This window comes from Monomorium pharaonis, chromosome 3 (assembly GCF_013373865.1).
Source record: "Monomorium pharaonis isolate MP-MQ-018 chromosome 3, ASM1337386v2, whole genome shotgun sequence".
Classification (NCBI taxonomy): domain Eukaryota; kingdom Metazoa; phylum Arthropoda; class Insecta; order Hymenoptera; family Formicidae; genus Monomorium; species Monomorium pharaonis.
In genome coordinates, this window is record NC_050469.1 from 27,037,103 (window position 1) to 27,051,932 (window position 14,830).

The 14,830-nt window shown below is 37.5% G+C and overlaps 1 protein-coding gene and 1 long non-coding RNA gene across 4 annotated transcripts in view; one reads left to right on the forward strand and one right to left on the reverse strand.

Annotated features, from left to right (window-relative positions):
• Positions 1 to 14,830, forward strand: part of LOC105829413 (tyrosine-protein kinase Src64B) — a 45,143-nt gene that overhangs the window by 10,797 nt on the left and 19,516 nt on the right. The gene's annotated exons all lie outside the window — the stretch shown is intronic.
• LOC114255521 lies at positions 764 to 14,096 on the reverse strand. The gene is made up of 2 exons (XR_003626778.2): positions 6,908 to 14,096; positions 764 to 5,096 (listed from the first exon to the last, which is right to left on the reverse strand). It is a non-coding gene; the product is annotated as an uncharacterized LOC114255521 (long non-coding RNA).

Consider the following 14,830-nt stretch of genomic DNA (forward strand, 5'->3'; position numbering starts at 1 on the left):
CCTCAACAGAGAATTAGGATTTCAATTTCTAATTAACGAGATGCTTAATGCTTGGCAAACTAAAAGGTGAACCGTAACGTTCCATGATTAAAGATCTTTCTTCCATAAGGATTCTCGTCTCAGATTTAACCCTTACATATTCGGGTAACGTGAACCTGCTGTGGCTTGCATTAAATTTAAACTTGGGACTTGCTCCTACATTTAATCCTCATCTTAATGAAACTCCACGTAATTAATATTTCATATAGTTAAAAGTAATCGCATACCGTTTATTTGCCGCACAACGTGTATAACTAAAAAAAAAAGTTTTTTTTTTCAGTTTCAATGTTTTTAATTATTAAAACGTTATAATATTATTTTTAAATACGATTTTAGTGTAACAATTTGGTCCACTGATGTAACACTTTGATATTTAAAATTTACACGAATTAGTGAAAATTATTTTAACCTTAAATGGTATCGATAATTGGGACCATCATGTTATTATCACTAATATATTCATTAACATGATCTGTTTTAAACAAAAATGAGAAATGAGTTTGAAAAATAAAAAATTCGAATATTTACCATGATGACCACGGGAGATCACTCTGTAAGCAAAGCTTAGTTTGATATGCATCGAACACGCTCATCGTGGAGAGAATAAATCTGCCGAATGATTGAAATTATGAGGGAAGAGATTGCCTCGCGTACATACCATCTCTCTCTTTCTTTCTCTCTCTCTCTCTCTCTCTCTCTCTCTCTCTCTCTCTCTCTCTCTCTCTCTCTCTTTCTGCACGCTGCGCCACTTATTCGCTGTTTCCCCGATTTTAGACCGTAACGAGGTGCGGCGCACGTTGCCTCCGCGAAATAATTGGACGCGAAATGATCACAGAGGGAAGGGGCGGAAACGCTATCAAATTGCTGTTACGCGCCCTTGAGGGATTGATATCGTATATGATCTTGATTTTCTCATGTCAGTTTAAAATATTAATCGCTTGGTTTTAATAAATTCGCTCTTGTTTTACCTTTTACCCCCTTTTTTACATAAAAACAATACAAATACACAATTATTGCTTCGTTGGGAGTTTCTAAATTGTACAAGAGGAATAAATGCACGATAAAAATGAAAAATTTTGTTTGAAGTACGTAAATTGCGATCGCATTATTAGCTTTGTAAAGTGTATATTTTCTTACAACAGTAAGAGAGAAAGGATCGCGTTTTGTTGCGGTTTGTTAGTTCCAGAACACTTAATCCTCTCGCGCGAATATTCTTGATTGTAATCGGGCGAGCGTAGGGCCGGAATTTGCGAACCTGCTGCTCTTACACGCGACAATCGAGAGCGAGAGCGTAACGACTACGGCGCATAAAAGTAACGCCGGGACGAAGTTTAATCACACTGGTGAACAAAGAGGTGCGGGAGCGATGGGACCACTTTCCAACGGTTAATGACGTAGCATTGAAACACGGCGCGCAGTTTCCTGCTGTACGGTATTTGCGGCGCGTTTTGAATTAAGAGTAGAATGAGGGCTCTGGCAGTGCGCCGACAGTTGAATAAAGTAAATCCGGGCTTAGGCAGTCCGTCCTGTCCCTTTTTAGATTATAGCTGTATCTTGTGAACGGCTGAGAAAAGGCGAATTTACTTAAAGTTAGCGCCGAACGACTTGTTGGTAGATGGACGATCTTAAGTCCATAATTTATGAGTCCGTATTTCTCTACTTTAGCAGGGAGATCCTTTATTTAGGGACTTGTTAATTATGTATTTTGTTCTTGTGCTTTGAACTACGTTATTTCGCAAATTATGCACTTAGCCTACTACTCTCCTTCTGACGAGCATCTTAAATGTCAACCTGCAATTGTTCCATGTTACGCTATTTATAAGGTGAAATAACTTTTTAATATCGCTATGAAAAAGTTCAAATGCAAATATGAAACGCTGTACCTTGAAGCAAGTTGGTGAATTATCGATTTCTCTTGGCTCGAACAATTTATTTACTGACCGAACGGATTGACTACGTAAGACGTGTGGCACGTGAAATGTTTCTCTCTAACATCTCCTTTCTCCCTCTCTCTTTTTTTTCTGTCGTATACGGATGAAAAAAAAAATGCGTAAGCGGAACTGGAACGTCACTTGACAATGCGAAGGCCTCATCGGTATTCAGTACGCTTAGGCGCTCTTCACGAGCTTAAGAAACCGGCCTTATGTGAACATCGCGTTCATCGAACCGTGCCGCGATGACCCAGTATCGGTGCTTAGACATTGATTCGAGGCGAAATACATCTACACTTAAGAAAGGACGTTTTTATGGAAGAGAGTCTGTAAAATTTTTATGAGAATTTATTTTGAAAAATAAAGTTAAAATAAAATTTATCTATTTTTATAAAAATCGTTTGGATCTAACTAATGATTAAAATTGCCAATAAATTATTGCGATGGAATAATTAACACTTTGATGTATTGAACGTAAATGGTAATAAGCGGAAAATACGTGTCGAATGAATTAATACATTGAGTTTATATCCTTTGTGTAAAAAAAAAGAGAATTGTTAATTGTTTTAATAATTTTAAACAAGTTTTTATTTTCAATTCTATAAATATGGAAATACATATTTCACCAGATTTTATCAGTCCGATTTATACGGAATAATTTATTTATTTCAGCTAGCTGTCAGATTAATAATAAATGAAGAGATTTCTGCACGTTTTCTGTGAAAAAGTCTGAACTTATCAAAATTCAAAATTCTCTACTCTATAGAAAAGATAAATTTGACCTTTTAGTTAGACTTTCAAATTAGACTACGCAATAGTTGGTAGGTCTCGGGCGTCAGCAAACCGAGGCTCTTCCAATGACAGTTATTGAATAGATACATTTTCTTTTCGATATTTTGTGCATTAAATTTTAAATATTGCCTAATATATACTCACAGTTAAGTCTCTCGAGTTATACAGAAGTCGTTGAAATGCTCAGAACAAGAATCAAGGATCGATATCCGGTCTTGCCGTGGATCGAAGCATTCGAGCGTGAAAGAAGCAAGGGGGGAGGGAGCGGCTCAATTTTATCGGCCGCATGGCCAATAATTTCTTCGTCGGCGAGGCGGTGATTTCAGACGCGACAGACGCGAGTCAGCTGGCAATCTTTTATTCGTTCTTTACTCGACGATTCACGCTGTCTGCCCTTTTTCTTTCTTCATCTTCTCTCGAATAACTAGCCGTTTTTTCAAGAGAATATCTTCCGAGGCGAGACAATTTTCCATAAAACAATTTTATGCGGCTTTTCTTTCTCTCAACTTTTCTTCAGATTAATTTTATATTGATACACTATTTGAAAGCGATAAAAAAAAATACAAGGCAATCTTGTTCTGTAGATGTTGATTGAATTAAATGTTGTTTGATATTGAGCGAGTTAAGTTTAACATGGGATGTATGAAGTGACTTTATAAAATTTATCTTTTATTTGTACGCAAAATGGATAAAACATTAATTTTAACATAAAATTTTTTTAAATTTTTTGTGTTATTAGATAATTAAGTATATAAATTTAAAAAACTTTTTAAAGGGATTCTAAAAAAAGAAAAAGAAGCGGTCTAAGAGACCTTTCATCATCTAATTGTATCGACTTCTTTTACATGATTGATTACAGAGATTAAATCGAGCTGAAACGCATTGAGTGAATTACGAGATTGTAGGTCAGACGTCAATTGGTCGATTCCATATGGATAATCAGAATTAATGATATCTCAGAGATGTACGCATACGGAAGACACGCATCAACGTCGTCTAAAGCCCCTGCAGAAATTTAAATGTAAATCTTGCTTGATAGACGGTATCAAAGACGGGAAGATAGACTCATAGCTTCGTTATAGTTGTCTCTAAACAAATAGATAGACGAATTAAAAGCGAATAATAAAATATTGGCGTATGACATTAGTGTGCAGTTAATTATGTGATTTTTAACGAGGTATTTCTTGATCCTCGCCGGGGAGACTGCAGGGATTATTTAGGTGAGACATCACCCGAGGGATCTTTTTGTATTATCTCCTATGCGCGGACGACAAAGAACGAGAATTCGGTCGAGTTGTGACCCCAAGACGTACACGCGGGGGTACGTGGGACGAGGAATAAATAACACATAGGCAAACACTTCAAAGGAATGCGCGCGTTGTAAGTCATTGCTCCGAATGACATCGCCGAGGGAGCTCAGATGACACGAGATATACTTCAAAAGTATCAGAAGCGTATACAATGAGAGAGGACAAATAACGTGTAAGATGATGTCTTACCGATCAGCTTTGTTTTTCGTGGTAGGAACTTCTTGGAGGAACTTCTTACATTAATACTCTCCGTCCAAAGATTCACCATTTTATGATATTATACCATATGACAGGGCCATAGATATACACGGAATTATGTGTTTCACTTTTGTAATCTTTATTTTCAAGTTAATATCTCATTTTTTGTAGGTTGGGTTGATTTAATTTAACTGATATTGAAGCAAGACCCAATTTCAATGAAAGATAAAATTTGTTCGCTTCTTTGTATTTTGAATACAAGAATACAATATATAATAATACGTGTATATTTTTTTATATTAATTCCTTTTAATGTTTATTTAACTTTTTCTTTTATAAATTAAAAATACACAAAATTTAAACAAATGTAACACAAGCAAATTTTCTGGCAAAAATTGTAGTTTTTAGAAAGGAATAGAATTAATACAATAAAACGATTTTGGATTTATTGAATTTATGTGTCTCCGTCGAATGATATGTACGGTAAAGTCATATTTCAATAAATAAAAAAAAAATATATAAATAATACGGATGCATTTTGCGGATATATCTATTTCGAAGTATTTTCAACGGCTCACATATATCACGTTTGAAATAAACGGCTCAAGACGTTGTTGTAGACGGCGGCGTACCTTCCCTCGTGATTTTCCATTTCAGATCTCTGAGATACCGCGACTCGACTTCAGTCGTGTCCCATTTCGTCACCTATCCATCCCCCGGATTAACGGCCCTCAAATCGACATCGCGATTTCTTCAAGCGAATTATGTCATTCGTTGTATATCCAGTTGCTGCACTGCATCGTATATATTCACGTAATGAATTAACCTGGAAAGAGAAAGAAAAATATTTTTCAAATATTTTATTTAATATATGTACATTTTTTGTTTGAATAACATTGCGTGTCAAAATAATAAACATAAATAAAATCTGTCATGTGACTAAAAACATTTGGCATCGTTCAAGTACAAAGTAAATGGCATCCACTTGTTCGGCGCATCCCGTATATTCTCTTGATATAATCAGACCTGTTTTAGACAGAACAAAAAACTTTACGAGCTTTAAAGGATTAATATGCACGCTCGCGTGCGCGTGAAAGGCATACAATCGTACAACCGGTAATATCGTGACCCATCCAGGGGCACATCTGCGCGCCACGTGGTGAGCCACGCTCTGTTGTTCGGTTCCCTTGTTCCTCGTTGTTCCAGAGAAATAGATGCCAGACAGCACGTGGTCAACGACGACCGAGAGATGATCTCTCGACACCGCCGTCCACGTTCCCTCGTCCGATTTCTTCCCTTTGCTCCCCCGTTTTCGATGTTCCGTGCATGCAATTTATTCAGCTGTAAGACGTGCCCTGAATTCGTTCACTCTGTGGTTTGCATCGATTGCATATCTCTGTTTTTATCGAATCCCTCTACAGTACCTATCATAATTTTTTTTTTTGATTTTATCGACAGGCGATTTTTAAAAATCAAATACGGGTTTTGCTGAAGATAATGCATACTGAATTCACTGGCATGGATTTCCACTTTTTTTTATATTTTTGTAAGATATTGCTTGACGGCTGTTTTGAAACATCTCGGATATCAGTGCATTAATTATAAATTTCTCTTGTAATGTTATATTCAAACTCTTATCATAACGTTTAAAGTTTTAATAAGTTTTAGACTCAACTTAATTAATCGATGACAGTTAAAATACGATCTAAAATTTTTTATTTATTTATTCACGTCGCGATTGACAGTTAGGAGTCAAATAAGCTTAGTAGGCAATTATTTTCTAAAAATCCAATAAAGATTGGTGATGGTAATGCATATTAAGTGCACACTTTATTTGCTGAGCTATCGGTCTTTAAAGACAATCCCTACGGTTTACCGATAAACGTGCTGGTATCTAAGATTACAGTTTACCCCCATGTCAGATCTCGTCCTTACGTAGAAAGGCAGGTTGTTCTCGCAAGAGAGATATGCTCATTGGAGCAGGATGCACACGGGATTTTGTCGGAGCACGAGACTCAGCAACGTATTATCTAATCTTGGCGCAAACCGCAGCTGCGATCACTTAAAAATATATATATACCGACCCGCCGCGATCCTCTCTTCTTCCTTTTCCTGCGTTGCCCCGTATCATGCATTCTCGACTACGCAATAACGCTCCCTTTTGCGATAATAAAAATTATCTCCGTTGTTTTCTTCGTAGTTTTACGTCACGTCTTCTTGCCCCCTCGTTGTTGAAGAACTCGGTTTGATTATCTCTCGCGTGGAATTGTCTTCCAAGCATTCCTTCGCTTATCCTCAAGAGGGAACGTTATCTCTTTCGAAGTAGGCTAGTCTTTTTTATGCATTTAATTGCTCATCAAATTGAAAAAATAACATATGGTTTTGAATTGAAAACACACACATACACACACGTTGCAGAACTTTAACCAAATTCACAGTACCCACAAAGTTAGATTGTGCTAGTGAGCTAGTCGACTGAATTCAGAATGTCTTCCTGTTACAACTTGTACGTATATATATATATATATATAGATATATGCACATACATATGTACATATACATACATACGTTGCAAACTGCAAACCATTATAAATAACTGAAATTTATCACAAACAGTTCTCATAAATATACTTGTACCGCATGACGCTATCTCAGGAATGTCTCTTGATGATCTAATGCAATATTACGTTTCACAAAGTGTACTCGCGATTGCGGCGGGATAAAATTGATATCTCGCTCGCGATACATCCTGTAACTGTGAAATCTTCACAGCGGCATCGATCGGTCGGCCGTGCTGCGACTTGCAATCGAGCAATTTGTCCATTTATCCGATATACCCGCGCGCACCGTTCGTGTATCTTAAGCTCCCGCAGCATGAGCGTTTATCCAGTGCTATACGATACCGGAAATCGCGTCTTTCATCTATCGATAGATTGGATGGCTCGTCTATAGTCTATAAGTCTCGCTTGTAAAGTACGCCGTCAGTCTAAAACGCTACATTTATATACATGTAATATCGCTATACCGCCCCAAAATTAATCCGTATGACGAAATGAAAGCTTAAATGTAAATAAAAATAGACGAAGCTGGAGTTGAAAATGGCAAGACGACGGAAAGCCATGAATAAAAGAATCTTCAGCTGATGCATTATGCAAATGCTACGTTTTACGGTATGAAGCTTATGCATTATGAAATTTTCATTTCTATATTACAAATTATATTAAAAAGAAAATGTACTTCCCTTGATTAAAGATATTGTTTTAGTATCTTTAATATATGCGTGTGATTTATGATGATGTGTAATATATAACTGTTGCTCTATTCTTCATTATTTATGCGATGTGAGGTATAACAAGGAAACGATTAAGATATTTAATTAAAATTCAAAATAAATATAATATTTTCAATTTGAACGACAAAAATGCGACGTTCGATTTATAAATGATTTTAGATTATGTGATTAACACTACGCCACGCATTAATTACTAAAATTAGGAATCAAGACGGCACAGTCGCTGACTTTCGGAATGCACCACGGAAATAGCAATCTTATCTAAAGTGCCGTTTTCTGCGAGAGAGAATCTACGCTCTTCTTTGGCACTCGTCGTCTTTTGTTTCTTATTTTTCATTACCGAATCGACGCGGCACTCGTTCGCGCTCGCGTTCCATCTTCACCCCGTGTTCGACCCGCGGGCACGCGGGTATCGATCGATTTTCCGTTTCGCGCGAGAGGGAGGTAAATTTTCGCACGGCAACCACGAGATATATCCGGAAATAGGCCCGCGACATTAATAGACACCGGCAGCGGCACACGGCAACCACCCCTTTACGTTTCTGTCGCTCTCTCTCTCTCTCTCTCTCTCTTTCTCTCGACCGAAGCGGAGCAATTTTCCAGGGCCGTAGCTCCGGATCGTCGTCGTCTCTCTTGCGGCAACGAGGAAGCTCGCTCGCTCGCTCGTTTGTATGCTCACTCGCGGTTATGAACACGCGGATCTATCGACACATCTGTGGTAGCTCTCTCGCGATGCCTTTGCCACGCTAAAGTATGCGCTACTTCAACTTCCTGTCGAACTATCGGTAAACAAGCGCGACCAACCCATCACGTCTCTCTCAGAAGGCGCGCCCTTCCGCTGATTGTTTTAATATTAAAACGTCTCGAACGAGGAACCTTCTTATTCTATAACACGAATGTTCTACATAATACATTTTGCACATAAGCGTAAAGACGTTATGTTATATATGTTCCGCAACATGTGTGTTGAGGTTTTTCGAAATAGAAAATGTGTTGAAATATTAATATAAAAAAAACATTGTTTTCATAATTATTCTTTTGTTACTTATATTTTGACATTATTGAATTTATATTTCTAGTGTCATAAATTTTTTTGTATTAAAAACTTGCACTACCTTGAAAAGTAATACAGTTGCATTGTATTCTTTATAACTTACGTATTTATCTCTTTTTATATAAATTAATATATTGTCGCTCTTTAAAAGAGTGAAAATCAAGCTTGTGCAAATTTTTTCGAATGATTTTTCACTCTATGAGATTTAGAAGGCATCGTTTTATTTTTATGCAGCTACAATTTTCACTTAGATAGACTTATTAAAAATTACGCACTGTAGAGGAAATTATTATACCGGTGTGAAACAACAAGGCTTAATCATTTTACTCAGACGAATGTATATTCGCGATATTTCGCGAAATAATGTTCTGGAATTTTGTGCAACAATTTCTCTTTCTAATTATATTAGGATTTACTTCATGTTTATACGACATTAACAGACATTCATTTGCTTCGAAGGCACTTTCTAGTACAAAACGAAGCTTGTTCTAGAAAACGCTGTTAATTGTCTGCAAAATTACAACTACTGCTCATTTCGCCGAATTTATCCGTGTAATTTTAATGCCCTCGGGACACGATACTCGCGGAAACGAGGCGACAATTCCGTTTACGATATCGCGCTGTCTGCAGTTAATAATTAATTTTGCGCGCATGGAACAAATAAATTGTACTCCATCTTTAATACGAGGAAAGAGGGTACTAATTGAGAAGTTTGCTCGGTGTTAAGCCAACGTATGTATCGCGCGATGCATGTGTACAGCAACCATATTGTAACTATCGATCGCGCTCTCTTGTGTGCGCGGCATACTCCCTATCGAAAATCACAGCTGCTAATGCGACCAAGAATACAATATCGGGGAGCGTAATTACGCCGAAACGTGTACACAACTCGTTTCGGTGGGGCCAACGGTGAATTTTCGTGATTGAGTTCGCGGTTTAACAACGTACGCTCTTGTCGCGTTTCCTCTGTTGTTGCCAATGTTTATCGCTGGTGATTAGATCCTTTGCTTTCTCAATCCCTTGCATTTTTAATTTAATTTTCTACTCGATTGACATGCTAGTTAGTAGTATTATGAATATTGACATTAATTAATGATTGATAATAATGACAATGTGCATACTATATCATGCGTTATTAATCAACAATACAATGTATAATTAATAACGCTTACTAGTACCTTTTAAAATCAATTTCTTATGTTTATGTTTTAGCCAAAATTTTCACCTTTCTTTCTAAATTTTGTCAATAAAATGTGGAACTTAATTAGCTTTATTATTGCACAACTATTAATGAGTCAAAATTATTACATTATTAAAGTACACGTCTTGCCTTATTGCAGGTTTTTATACTTAGTATCTATGTATAAGCGAAGAGAATCTAATAACGAGTGGAAATTTTATGAAAATTTTGTAATAATTACTCAATGATATTTATGTAACAATAAATCTTATCTTTACGTGAGCAAGCTATACCGGTTCTTATAGACATTATTTATTATATTTTTTTTGTTCTAAGTTTTTATTTTTATTTATTTCTTGCTTTTATTAATCCTTGCTTGTAATCTTAAATGCGTTTAATCGCTTAATACGTTTATGCGCCAGACGTACTTAACTCGGGACTGGTTAGACTGAAGTGCAATTTACGTTCCAACCGGCAGAATAACATACCAAAGGCAATTTCATGCTTCATCGGAATTACCAATAAATTTCCGCATTCAAGTAATTTAGAAAATTGATTTTCCATATATTGTGCATATATTTTTTCCCGATGCAAAAACGTACAATATATTATACGACCACAATGAATACACCACAACAATCGTCAGTTTTATTTTATTTTAAAAATGTGTTTTAAAAAAGTATTTTGAAAGTATTCCTTACACAGAGATAAGGGAGACTTGCTGAATGCCATTGCCTAAATCCTCTCCTAAGACCTCATTAAAATGTTATATTTTTCTTCAATATAAGCAACATTTTGCTGCAAATCCAAGTATGTAAAACGTTTTCGCCGTAAAAATAATAACAAAATTGCGCTCTCTCTCTCTCTCTCTCTCTCTCTCTCTCTCTCTCTCTCTCATACATAAAATATAATAATAGCTTTCTAACGTTTTAAATAAAGTGCTTTCAGAGGTATTTCACAATAAGCAATACATATCTTTCTTAAGTTAGAGAGTAATCTCTCAGATAATTAATAGATCTATTCTTGAAATACGAGATCTTGTTGTCCTGCATTGGTATTACGAAGCATAGTTCTATAGAAATGTCTCTTGCAGCTCGTTAGCCGTTAGCTGCATTGCATCACGACTAGGTCGATTCGAACGGATGGGTATTATGCATCTGTCAGTGAGGTATAGAGGCGCGATTTTTTGCGTCAAGCTCCAATTAATTGGAATTCTCAAGCTAAACTGGAGAATCTACGGCGACGAGGACGCGAGTGGGCGCACGTTGTTCGTGCCCACGTTGAAAGTCAAATAGACGCGCCTGAAAAAGAAAGCGGGGCTAAGACGAATCGCTTAAAGGCCACGTTGGTAGTACTATCAATAGTTCGGTCGTCGTCGGCTCGAAGTGCCTCTCGAGTCTTTCACACGTTGTCGGGAGTAGGGTCAGGCAAAAGTGACGGTCGCATGAACCTAAAAGTGAGAATGAAAGACACATTCACGAAACCCTTCGTTCAAGATTTATAGACTTTAACTGGTTTGACATAAACTTTCTTTTTAACAAAAAGCGATAGAGTATTATAAAACTATTAATTTTTTGAAAATTGATCTCTTTTTTCACATCTTATAATAGGATTTTCACGTACAAGATTTAATTTAAACATTTATAAAAAAAGTTTTCTAAGAAAATATTTTTTATTTCATAATTTATACATGAAATTCTGTACTACTTATAATATTATCATATTAAATCTATTTTGTTGGAAGACAAGAAGAAGATTACAATACATTACTACTTCAAAGAATTTAAATCTTTATAACTGAACTTTGAATTAGAAGTCTGTTAAACTTTGTCAAGCCTATTAAAAGTTTATTTGAAATTAAACGAGGAATGATATTTTATTCTGAATTTTCACTCTTCAAGATTGATCTGTGAGAAAACTATTTTAATAGCGTGCTTAAAAAGTTGTTGACGTCTAAAACATTTCCGTTTAAAACTGAGATTGAACATTGCATTTATAATTCAGGCTACATCTTGCTCGTTTTCTTTCGTAAGACAAAATTATTCCAGTCCGGACGAGATCCTCCAGGGAAGAAAGGCGCATTCTCGTTGAGTTACCGATTGCATAATTTTCATCAATTCATCCTTAACAAGAGCTATCTTACCGTGACGGCGAGTGGATTGTGCTGCAATTTTCGTTCATCGAGAAGTCTCCTCAAGCCCGACCTAACAACAGCTTCGGGATATCGAGCGACGAGCGTATAAGTTAGTCGCGCCAGGGGGGAGAACAGGGCGCCAGGGGGGAGAACAGGGCGCCGACCTTTAAAACGGTGCGTCCAAGTGCTCCAGAAACCTGAAAGTCGCCGATTTGATCCACGGCGCTCAGCCGTTTGGACGAACGCGCTATAATCGGGGAATTACGATGGGCCATTTCGTTCTTGGAACGACGACGCGTTGTTGGAGTGCCGCGACGAAGAGCGTCACGTATATAACATCACACATATAACGCACGACTATTACATGCAATCACGAAATGCAGTGAAATGCAGGGAGGTAAAGTGCACGAGAAATTCGGTGACTTCGAGTGGAAGAAAATATTTATTTCGAGATGTAAGTTGTGGGGAAAGCTGCGACTGCTGGTAACGTACTAAATAGATGTAAGATATAAATAATATACAACCGAAGCACATATAGTTACAAAATGCAGGAGAAATGTTTAATGAGAATTCAACGAGTTTGTTTGATGGGAGAAGAAGTTTACTTCAAGTTTGATATAATTCTAAGAATTGTTGCGAGGAAGAAAGAGAAAGAGAAAGAGAAGGGGGGAGAAGAGTGATACAATACCACTAGTAGTATGCACATTTTTCGAGATAATGAGCGCGCACTGATTACGAATGATAAAATTAAACTCAAAATAATACTGATTACAAATGATGAAATTAATCCAAATACAATATTAATATATGCAACACTGATAAAGTAACAATAAAATATATGATTATAATAATGATAACAACAGTAAATAATTGTGACAAATAACTGCAGCTGTCGAACCGTCATAAATTATAAAAATGCGCAACTGAGACGCAATTATCACATTATTTCATTGTCTAATCCTAATCTGATAATTATTTTGCATAGAAACACGCCGAGATTCGCTGGTTAAAAAGGAAAGTGATTAATAAGAAATTAAAAAGATACTTCAATTATTTATTCCATCATTAGATTCTCCTTAGGTTCACCGACTCCGGGGAGCCTAAATATCAATCGATACTGCAAGCACGTTACATGAATAAATAATCCGTTTCGGAAGTGAATCGAGGGAACGGAATCGGGGGGGGGGGGGAAGGGAGCCTTAGAAACCCTAAAAGGAGAAAATAAAACCGCCGGCGTGTCCTTGACGATCGAATCCTCGCATGAGTTGTCATTTAAAACCGCCGTCGCCGTAGTCGCACACCACCCCATCGCGTCGTCGTCGTCGTCGTCTTCTTCCCTCGCCGGCTTATTTCTGGACGGAGTTTCCGGGCGAACCGGCGAGAGCGCATCGATCGATCCCTCCCTCGGCGTGAGTTTTCTACCCCATCCTCCTCCTGCTCCTCTTTCCCCCGCATCCCCTCGCCGCCTCGTCGCGTACGTATTCGTCCTTACGATATTCCCCGGCGATGCATATGGAAAATCCGATCCGACGGGCGGAAACGCGAAAAGCGTGTAGACGTCGCGTCGTCATGCGAAAGAACGTGGCATTCTCGCGCGTGAGAACGTCAACTGCTGCACGCGCAGCGGAGGAAAGAGAGAGAGAGAGAGAGAGAGAGAGAGAGAGAGAGAGAGAGAGAGAGAGAGAGAGAGAGTGCGGCCGGTGACGGGTTGCATTATGCGGCTTTGTCGCACGTGCGGTCGCATGTGCATTGAAAAAAACTCGACACGGCGCGAAACGCCACGGACATAGGTATAGACATTGGATAGGTCGGCTCGCCAATTGCTGCGTGGCCGCGACCCTTTTATTCAGACCTGCGGACGCGCGGGATCTCAATTTTATTACATTCCGAGTCACGAAAAATATATATCGTCGGAAAAACGTACTCCGCACGTAATTCGCACGTGCCGGGGAATTTAACGGCGCCGCCGTTTCGTTTTCACCCTATTTCCGGCATCTACACGATCTATTTAAATAAATGTCTGAAAACGTGAAGTTGATAAAAGCGAAAAAAATCCCCCCCTCTCCCCTCCTTTTCACGCTCCGTCGGGTGATAAATAGTTCTTGAAAATAATCAAATAGAGTTGAATATATTAATGTTGACATATAATTATGATTTCTCTTCCATTTTTAGTTGTTTTGCATCCCCTTCCGGGGTGTCGGCAGTTCTCTTCCGTGAAGTCACCTCCGTCTTCTCCTCGAGCTTTTTTCCGACTGTACCGAGAGGGCATCAAAGCTTTGTCGGCGCGTTGGCCGGAAGACCGAGCAGATTCGAGGCATTAGCACGGCCCGATGGAAGAGAGAGACGTTTACCCTACGTTGTAGATCTCACGCCACCCCCGCGTCGTTGAAATTGCCTCGCGTGCCCTTTTGAGCCTCTCATCACAGTTACGTAGTTAGAAACAATCTCTTGAAGGTTCATGCAAAATGTTCGGTGACATAATAGTAATTTTATCAATATTATAATCGATATATCTTAAATAATATATATCATATTTTATTAATGTCACATTAACATTAAATTTCTGTTTACACAGTAGAAAACATTTTATACTTATGTTAAAATTGGCCCTAGGCCATTAATTTTTTATGTTGAATTTTTTATGTTGAATTTTTAACATGTCCAACTATTAATTTGACCTATAATGTGAGTACGTTATTCGAATATTTTGTGTTAAATTAATATTTTAATATTTCTTAGTGTTAAAAATAATATAATTTATGGGTAAATAAACAATTAACATAAAAATAATGTAATTTTTAAACGTAAATTCTAAGAATAATGAATAAAATGTACGTGTCTGCATATTATAAAAATTAATTTGATTATAAAAATGTTCCCACATTTCCTCTCTCTGTTTC